Source organism: Carcharhinus amblyrhynchos, chromosome 9 (genome assembly GCF_965287045.1).
Source record: "Carcharhinus amblyrhynchos chromosome 9, sCarAmb.v2.hapA, whole genome shotgun sequence".
In the NCBI taxonomy this organism is placed as follows: Eukaryota; Metazoa; Chordata; class Chondrichthyes; order Carcharhiniformes; family Carcharhinidae; genus Carcharhinus; species Carcharhinus amblyrhynchos.
This window is the reverse complement of record NC_137332.1, coordinates 49,128,640-49,137,923: the sequence shown is the minus strand read 5'-3', so window position 1 is coordinate 49,137,923 and position 9,284 is coordinate 49,128,640.

Here is a 9,284-nt window from a genome sequence, read left to right as displayed (position 1 = left end):
CACAGGCCCCTGACTCTTGCACCCTGGCCTGCTGGGGGAGGGCCTCATTGGCTCCATTGATGGGCACCAGCTTTAATCTGCACTGATGGGAACCTTACCTGGCAGGGGGCAGGGAGACATTAACAAGCCCGGAGACTAGCGTCCCGGGCTCACAAATGACATGGAAATGTGAATTTTTATATTGTAATCAGCCTCTTGCTGATTTCCGGCGTGAAGGTGATTATGTCAAAAAACATGGCTTGGGAAACTCATGATCGGCTGGACTCTGGTTGCAAGTCCCACTACAAGCCCCCTGCTGATGTTTCCTGGCCCACTGCACTACTCGAACAGGCTGGGAGAACTGTCCCCAGAATTTAAACAAGAGAATATGGAAGACAGACAGATTTTTAAGATTTTCTTGTTAGCAGAGCAATCTAGATAGCTTTTTTTTAAAATATACTCTTTCTTCACAAAATCATTAATTACATCATCACAAATAAAATATTGTAAAGACACATTTTTAATTGTCTATATTGCTGAACCTGTCAAATGTTCCTGACTCATCGTACTTCAAATAATTTTTAACTCTCTTCAACTCAGAATATTTACCGGAAGCGTTTGTGACAGGTATTGTTAAAAATGTTATCAAAATGGTTTCCTCATTTGGGAAGGTTGCCATAAATGGTCACATACAACTCTGTACAAATCAGCTGGTGATCTCAAATCAGAGAACTCATCATTATCAATGAAATGAATGAATTGTTTCACTCCTTCTTCAAAACGATTTATGTCTCTGTCCTCCCAGTAGAATTCACTTAATTTATTACTGCAGCAGTTTTTAGCATTCTCATCCAAACTTCAGATGAAAAGCACACAAAATAAATCAAGTTTTCCTCAGAGATTCACTTCTACTCTGTAATTGCACTATTACTGTGTCACAAATAACATTGACAGACTCAACAATGAACTTCTTTTTCCCTTTTAAAGTGATTTCATTGTTTCTAGTTTCGTTGGAAAATAACTCCTTGCATCTTGTATGCTTCTCATCATCAGAGGGACCTGTATTTTTTGCTAATGTTAGTGCCTCTGCTGCAGGCAGTGGGCTGGGCTTAATTCACCACGATGATGGCCTAGTTCCGCAAACATGAGGATGCCCTCAACCAGGATCTTATATTCATGTCACATTATCTATAACTCCCATGACTTGCCTGGACTTGCACAATCTCACTAACTGACCTGGCTGGAGACAACACACATCTCTTTACCCTGTGCTTAATTCTCTCTCCACTCATATTGTCTGTACCTTTAAGACCTGATTACCCGTAAAGACTTGCATTCCAATCATTATCTTGTGAATTGAGTCTGTATGCCCTGCTTGTAACACAGCTTCTCACTCACCTGATGAAGGGGCAGAGCTCCAAAAGCTTGTGCTACCAAATAAACCTGTTGGACTTTTAACCTGGTGTTGTGAGACTTCTTACTGTGTTTAATTTACCAGCCAGCCTGCAGAGGGAGCCACTGCACATATGCAGACCTCTGATGCCACACATGCTCAATAGTAGCTGCGGGGGCTGACTGACAGCGAGCTGCTGACAGGGGGCCTGACAGCGCCCCCATGCAATTGCAGCGCCCGCAGCAGATCATGAGCCCCAAAACACATGGGCATGAGCCCCTGCCACTCTGATCGATCGTGCCATCTGATCTGGCAGCGGGCACACCTTTCCCGCCACTTTCAGGCACCGCCCCTTCATGCCCCACCCCAAAGGCCCTGCCCCGTTTCATGTCCCATCCACATAGATTCCAACCCCTGGCCCTGCCCAGGTGACCAGTGGACATTGCCGAGGTGCCAGGCTAGCAGTGTCAAGGTGCCAGGATGGCACCACCTAAGGGGCACCCTCCACAGGGTGTCAATGGCCTCCAGCTCCACCGGCAAGGCCAACACGACTGTTTCTTTCCATTCACGGGGAGCAGATGATTTCCTCGCTGGAGAGAGCCTCTCCCAGCGCGGCCAACAAGGCAACTGAGTCCGGACAATTGAGCACCAGGCTCGCTAAACACATGTAAAATAGAATTTAAATATATTTAAATAAATTATTCAGCTTCTTGTCCATTTCTGGCGAGTGGCTGACTGCAATGGAAATCCGGCTCTCATAAGACGAAGGCGTGATCCTGATTTGTCTGCTCTCATGTGACTTTACCGGTTCACTCCAACCTTCCATGAGGGGGCCGTGCTGGTATACTGCCACCCACTGTTTTTTTTACCTAGTTTCGTTCTCTTGCCTCGCCTTCAGTTTAGTGTATATTTGACAGGCAGATTGATAGTGTTGTTTCATATTGCTCGATGGCTGGTTCACCATGGCTTTTGCCTGGCACCTTGTACCTCGCCTTGCTATTGCTATTGTTGGTTGGCTTGTCCTTCCCTGCCCTGGGAGTCGAGTGACCCCTCACCAGCTATTCACGTCATGACCCCTTGCCACGCAACAGCTGCTGACTGGCTGGCTCCCCTTGGCTTGTGGCTTTTGCCCGGCAACTTGCATCCCGCCTCGCTCTTGCTGGCGGGCCTGTCCTCAGTCTTAATCGAGAAACCTGCCAGGTGCACCTTTTTTTTTGCAAAGGTACAACACAGAATCTTCTACTCTGCCTCTTTCCCTCCTTGCCTAGTCACCTCTCAATCCTCACACCTCAACGTTCAGACCCATCTGTTTTCCCGCTCAACCAAGGGGACTGAACCAATCCGAGTTTTATGTTGTTCTGCATTGCCTGCTGATAGGCTTATTATCAGCAATTGCAGAGTTATCAGGCTCTGACTGGTGTCCACAGACAGCGGCTGACATCCTCGCCCCCCCCCCCCCCCCCCCCAACTCCCGCCACTGGTTGTGGCCATGTGCCTAGGAATGGTGTGTTTCATTGTAAACCTGCCTATGGTTCCAAGGAGTTGAATGGTCACAGTTTGAGCTTTCAGAGGCACCAGATTGCATTGTGGGGAGGGTGGCTTTCAATGTAGGTTATAAAATAAGAGGGAGTGGGGTGACAGAGGAATGCTCTGGAGGCACAACACATTCATTTTACTGCATAATAATATTCTCTCTGTAGACAGTACAACAGCAAGGAATGACAACCTAAATATTGCAAAAACTGATTGGGGATCTGAATTGAACTGAGGAATGACTGGGAGGACAGCAGGGGGTGGGGGGGGGGACAGAGTGAGAGACAATAGGATGCCGTTCCATTGCGGTGTTATTCATTCAGAGGGAACCAGGTAGGAAAGGGGGCGGTTTCAGTGTTTCCTTGAAGCTTCAGCCCTTCTTGTTTTGTGTGTTAATGGAGGTTTGGGCAGCACTGTTTTCTATCAGCTATGGGGAACTTTCCCTTCAGTTCTGCTCACCATCTACCAGCACCACAAAAGCAGGTTCTCAGCTAACATCCACGCGTTGTCTGCGGCAGCTTCCTGTGTGTAACAGTGACTGCAACTCAACAATACTTTAGTGGCTGCATTATCAGTATTCACAACCACCAGATCTCTCAGCACGTTATTACATGCCAGTCTTTCTTTTAAAAACTGCTGTGTAAAATCAGGGAGAGAGATCGAAGAAAGTCACAGGTTAAATTAACCTGAGCTGCTAGTTGGGAAACAGGCTGACCTTTACACTTAACATACTTTGAGAATTCTGTTGTCAACTTCACATATTGATGCACTGTAAAGGGCAATCAATTAGTTATGAGATGAACTGGTTTATAAGATTGAGCTTAACCAGGGACTGTAATCTCTATCCCAAATGCTTAACCAATTCATAACATCTTATTTTAAAATCAATAAACATCAGATGGTTTAGACCATCGCTGCAACTTTTTTTCGATCTGAGAAATTGGCAACAAATTGAAGAACATGAAATGAGTTAAGGAATCAAACTGGAACTGAAACTTAGTGTAGGGTCAGCGATATCGGAAGGATCGTTGCCTTTGTTTCCCTCTCCACAGAAGCTGCTTCAACTGCTGAGTATTTGAAGCGTTTACGGTGATATTTGAAACATTTAATTGGAACAGATCTGCTCCCAGTCTACAGAAACTGGTCCCTTCAATTCAGTTATTTTATTAGTCGAGATTGCACTGTGCCCCATTTCACAGCCAGTTTTTACAGCGTGAATTTGAGCTCTCAACCACGGCTTTGGACATGCCCCAATCCTGCCATTAGTGGACCATGCACAAATCACCGTTCATTCGCAGACATAATTTAAGTTGTATAATCTCATTGGAGGCATAGGGTGGAGTTTTCCATGCTTGCCACAAGACCAGACATTCCCGCCCAAGGTCAACGTCCCTTTGCATAGGCCTGTCCCGCCCTCCGCGATTCCCATGGTGGGCAGGTCAGGAAAATTCCACCCTGAGTTCTTCCGATTAAGTGGCGAGAACTGAGGTTGTAGGATAGTGTGCAAGAATAGTCAAGACTGTGAAAAAGCCAGTGAAATAACCAATGCCCCATAGTTTAGGCTCGTGTCTGGGAACGGGACGGGGGCGGGGGGTGAATAGCAAACATTAAGCTGAGCATGTGGTCCCAAGAACTGTTAATCCTCCAAATCCTGGCAATTCCCAGTAAACCGGGCCGCCACCCCTGGTATCCTGATCCAAGGGAAAGGCTGGTCAGCCAACTGCTAACTGGGATGTAATAGACGCACATCTTCCCAGAGCGATAGGAAGTGGAAGCCTTTCCAGTTCTCCAGCCAGCAGCCAAGGCCCGTGTCACTGGCAAAAGATTCTGCCCAAAGAGTCAGATTTTCCCAGCCAGAAGGCAAGTAGAGCAATAAAAGAAATGGCCATGACACTGCATGGCCACTGGTTCCATCTGCTTCTTTGCCCTCCCAGTATTCCTGAGGCTAGGGGAGAGCCCAGGCCTGGGAACTGGCCCACACCAATTGTGAGACCAATTAAATGTGATGCTGCTGCAATAAAAGTTGTTTCCCACCACGTTTCAAATTGTCCCCGGAGGGGACAAAGTTTAGCAGCTGTCTGTATCAGATTAGCTACATGGAGGCAAGGACCATACATGGAGGATATCATGGTGGTGTGAAGAGTCTAAAATGATAAGTAAAATGCTTTTCAAAGTTTAACCTTTGAGGTTACATTTGCAGCAGCTGATCAGGGAGGAGTCAACATTAACAACTTTGCTAGCTCACCCTTGCAACTGGCAAGGCTGTTTGGATTTCACCTGAGCATCAGGAAAAGTGCAGTTTGAAATGGGTGCTGCAATCTCAGAAATCAAGCACAGCAAGGGCATTAGGAGGCCAAAGGATAAGGAGCAAAAATGAAAGGTAACAGAAACCTGAGCCCACGATTTTAGGTAGAGCTGAAGACTGAACCAGTGCCAAAGGAGACTTTGACTGTGAGCAGATGGTCACAGACATCTGTTCCCTCTTCAGTGTGAACCTCCGAGGCATTTCCCAAGTGGCTTCACACGAGTACCCTCTTCACCAAGGCTGGTCAACACATCAGATTCACAACTGATGGGGAAATCACAGGCTCAAAGACCACTGGGTCCAGTGCCTAGACCTATTGGATGGGATCCTCCAAAACCCTCCTGCAACAGTCCACGTCACTGTGGTGGTGTCCTGCACTCTCCATAACATTGTCATCCAGAGGAGCGTGGACCTTGAGGATGGCATGTCTTTGAAGGGGACAGCTCATTGGAGCTGGCGGTAAGAGGGGAGGATTGGAGGCAGCGGGAGAGGACACTGAGCAGAGAGATGCCACTGCTACATGAGCAGGTGGCCTCTTTCTGCCATCCTTTAGAACATCCCTCTCCTTTGCGAGTCCCAGTCCTCTGGTTCCCTCATACATCTTGCTTCCTTGTGGTGCACTAGAAGGCTTTGGCACCAACATTCTCCCTCAGGACAACCAGTAACCTTACTGATGGTTGCCATGGGTGTCTAAGTAGTTTCCCACTTCACTTGACCTACCTCCATTCCTGTCCAGATTTAATTGGCTAGGATACAAATCTCCATATCAATTAAGGGCTTGCATTGCGGGCGACACGATAATTAACACGGCTGCCTCTCAGCTCCAGGGATCTGGGTTCGATTCTTAGCTTGGGTCACTGCCTGTGTGGAGTTTGCATATTTTTCCCATGTCTACATGGTTTCCTCTGGGTGTTGCAGTTTCCTCCCACAGTGCAAAGCTGTGTGGGTTAGGTGCATTGGCTATGCTAAATTGCACTTGTGTCCCAGGATGTGTAAGTTAGAGGATTAGTTGGGTATAAATATGTGGGTTTACAAGGATAGGGCCTAGGTGGGATAGTTATCATTGCAAACAATGGGCTGAATGGCCTCCTTCTGCACAGTAGGGATTCTATGATTTCGATATAAAAAAGTCTAAAATTCAGTCAGCTTCCCAAAGGAGGCAGTTTTCTGATACAGAAACAGATCTGGCTCCTCTCTCCATCCCTATGGCGAAAATCCAATCCCGGATCTCAGCCATTTCCTGTTGAAAACACATAACACTCCTCCATCCTTTAACAACTAGTTATCAGTGGTTTCAACTCTCAGGTGGATGTGAAAGGCCCCACGGCACTGGCCAACATTTATCCCTTAATCAGCATCACTAAAATATCAACTGATCATTATCACACTGCTGCTTGTGGAAGGTTGCTGTGCACAAATTAGCTGCCATGGTTTGGCTTCAATTGGCAGCCTTGGGCTCACTGTCTGTGTGGCTAAGATCAAGTGTAGTATCAACATGCTGCACTTGGTTGAAGTCATTGGGTTACATTTCAGCTTCATTTGAAGCAATTTTTAAAGCGGCATCTCGGCCTTTTGGCCAAGATGCAAATAGGATCAAGCTTTAGAGGAGGAGCTACACCTACTCCAATCAGCTTGGATCATGTAGATCAAGCCCAAGACAGGTGGTGAGAGCCCTGTCTTGTCAGCTTGGATCGGGAATGTCCCAACTTGTTGGGACTCTGAATTGGCTTTAATTTGACTTGATTGGATTGGAATAAAGTAAACAAAAAGTGATGATACTTTAAAAATATTTAATTGGTTGTAAAGTGCTTTTTGACATATTTATGTGGTGAAAAGTGTTTTATATATGTATATACAGACAAGTTATTTCTCTTCAGCAGTACAATACAGCCATTGAATGTCATCTGTTTGTCTAATTTAGCAATCTTCTAGCCTTGATCTGAAATATTAAACAGTAAACTGAGGTACTGTTGTCTTATAAAATACTTTTACTTGTATCACTATTCCACAACCCCACTCCCTCCCTTGAGTCTTAAATTCAGTTGGAGAGAGAAACTCTTTCTGTAAAAAGTGCAATCGAAATATTTTTTGTAACCAGTTGGTGGCACTCAAGCACAGCATTTCCAATTTCTGACATTAGTCTAATAAGAATGTTCATAATTGGACAGATTTTCTTCTGCTCTTCCCTGAATTTCAAATGATTGCATCATCTTTGGTTGAGTGGGCAACCACCTGCCAGGTTTTAGGTAAATGTCAATCCTGAGCCTGCTGCTTCAAGCTATATGAAACAACAGCAAGGTTCTGCTTGTACTGAGTCTTCTCTGAACAGAGTACCTGGTCTGCTAATGCTGCTTCTTCTCAGTGGGAAGATTAACATGAGGAATATAGAAGTGTAGATTACTGAGAGATAATTTGGTCCATCTGGCTAGTTCAAGAATTTAAAATCATACTCTCTCATGTCCTGAATTTTTTTGGTACACTAGATATCCTGTTCATATGTGTAAAAAATCAAAATTTTGAGTCTTGCTTTTTTAAAAAAAAAACAACTTTGATACAGGTAATATGTTTGAGGGAGTGACATGCCACAATTTCAGCCCAAATTAAATCCAAAAATGCTTATTGCAAAGGAAGAAAGTAGAAACTAACAACACATTTAATTTTTTGTTCTTTTCGCAAGGGTAGTGGGATTGAATTCAGTCAGGCATCATGATCAGTACAGGCTTGGAGGGCCGAAGGGCCTGTTCCCGTGTTGTAATTTTTTGTTCTAAATAATCTATATTAATTAACTTACACGATAGACTATACATGTTTCATCCATATTAATTTCCTAACATTATTTATTTGCCAGTACAAAGTTTCATTAGTATTGAAAGATAGGAACATGGGACTTAGGAGCAGTCAGCCATTCAACCTCTGTCTGCTCCATCGTGTTGCAAGGTCATAGCTGATCTGATTGTTGTCCGAACTCCACTTTCCTGACTGCTCTTCATAACTCTTCACTCTCGTCAATCAAAAATCTAACTAACTCAGCCTTGAATAAATTCAATGATTCAGCCTCCATTGTGTTCTGGCAAAAAGAATTCCACAGACCAGTAACCCACAGACAGAATGGAAATCTTCTCATCACCGTCTTAAAAGAACAACCTCTTACTTTTAAACTATATCCCTTAATTCCATTCTCCCCAACAAAGGAGACATCCTCCCACTATCCACTCGATCGAGTCCACTCAGGATCTTATACGTTTCAATAAGATCACCTCTCATCCTTCTAAACTCCAATTGATACAGGATAAAACTGTTCAATCTTTATAAGATGGTCCTTCAACCCAGCAATACATCAAGTGAACATTTTCTTAACTTCTTCAAATGCAATTATATCATTTTTTGAATGGAAGATCAAAGCTCTACACAGCACTTCACCAAAACTGTGCTAGTATGAGTGTTCTGGCGAGTCACATAACTAGGGCAGGAGAGAGTGCTTTAAACTAAATAGTGAAGGCAAAGGATCAAGTGTGAAAAGATGGGATCAATTAAGTAGAGAAGACAAAGGCAAAACAGCCAGGAATAAGGGAAATGATCATCAGAGCATGGCAGGAACAGTGTACAAAACCAAAAGCATATAAAAGCTAGATATTACAAAAAAGTAAAAAGACAGAACTAAAGGCTCTGGGGCCAATATTACCAACAGGATTCCAAGTGCCAAACAAGTGTGAAATTGGGAGAGAATCGCACTGCTTTTTTGGGCAAGTAAAAAAAAAAATGGAATCTTACCTCACTCTGAAAAAGAAATTAATATCTGTTTCCTGCCAGCAGAGGGAGGGGGCAGGGCCTAAGCTCACCAAAAGCAGACAGATAGCAGTGCATGTGCAGATCTGTGTCTGTCACTGCAACCCCAGTTATAATTGGCCTCCATGGCCAAACTCCCACCCACCCCCTATCCTGGCTACCTGGACCTATCACACCCCCATCGTCCTCACAAGCCATCTAATCCCCCCCACCCACATCACCCCTCCCTGCACAGGCCAACCTATCTGCCCACCTCCATACACTCCCTCCGCTATCGCAGGGCTCCAT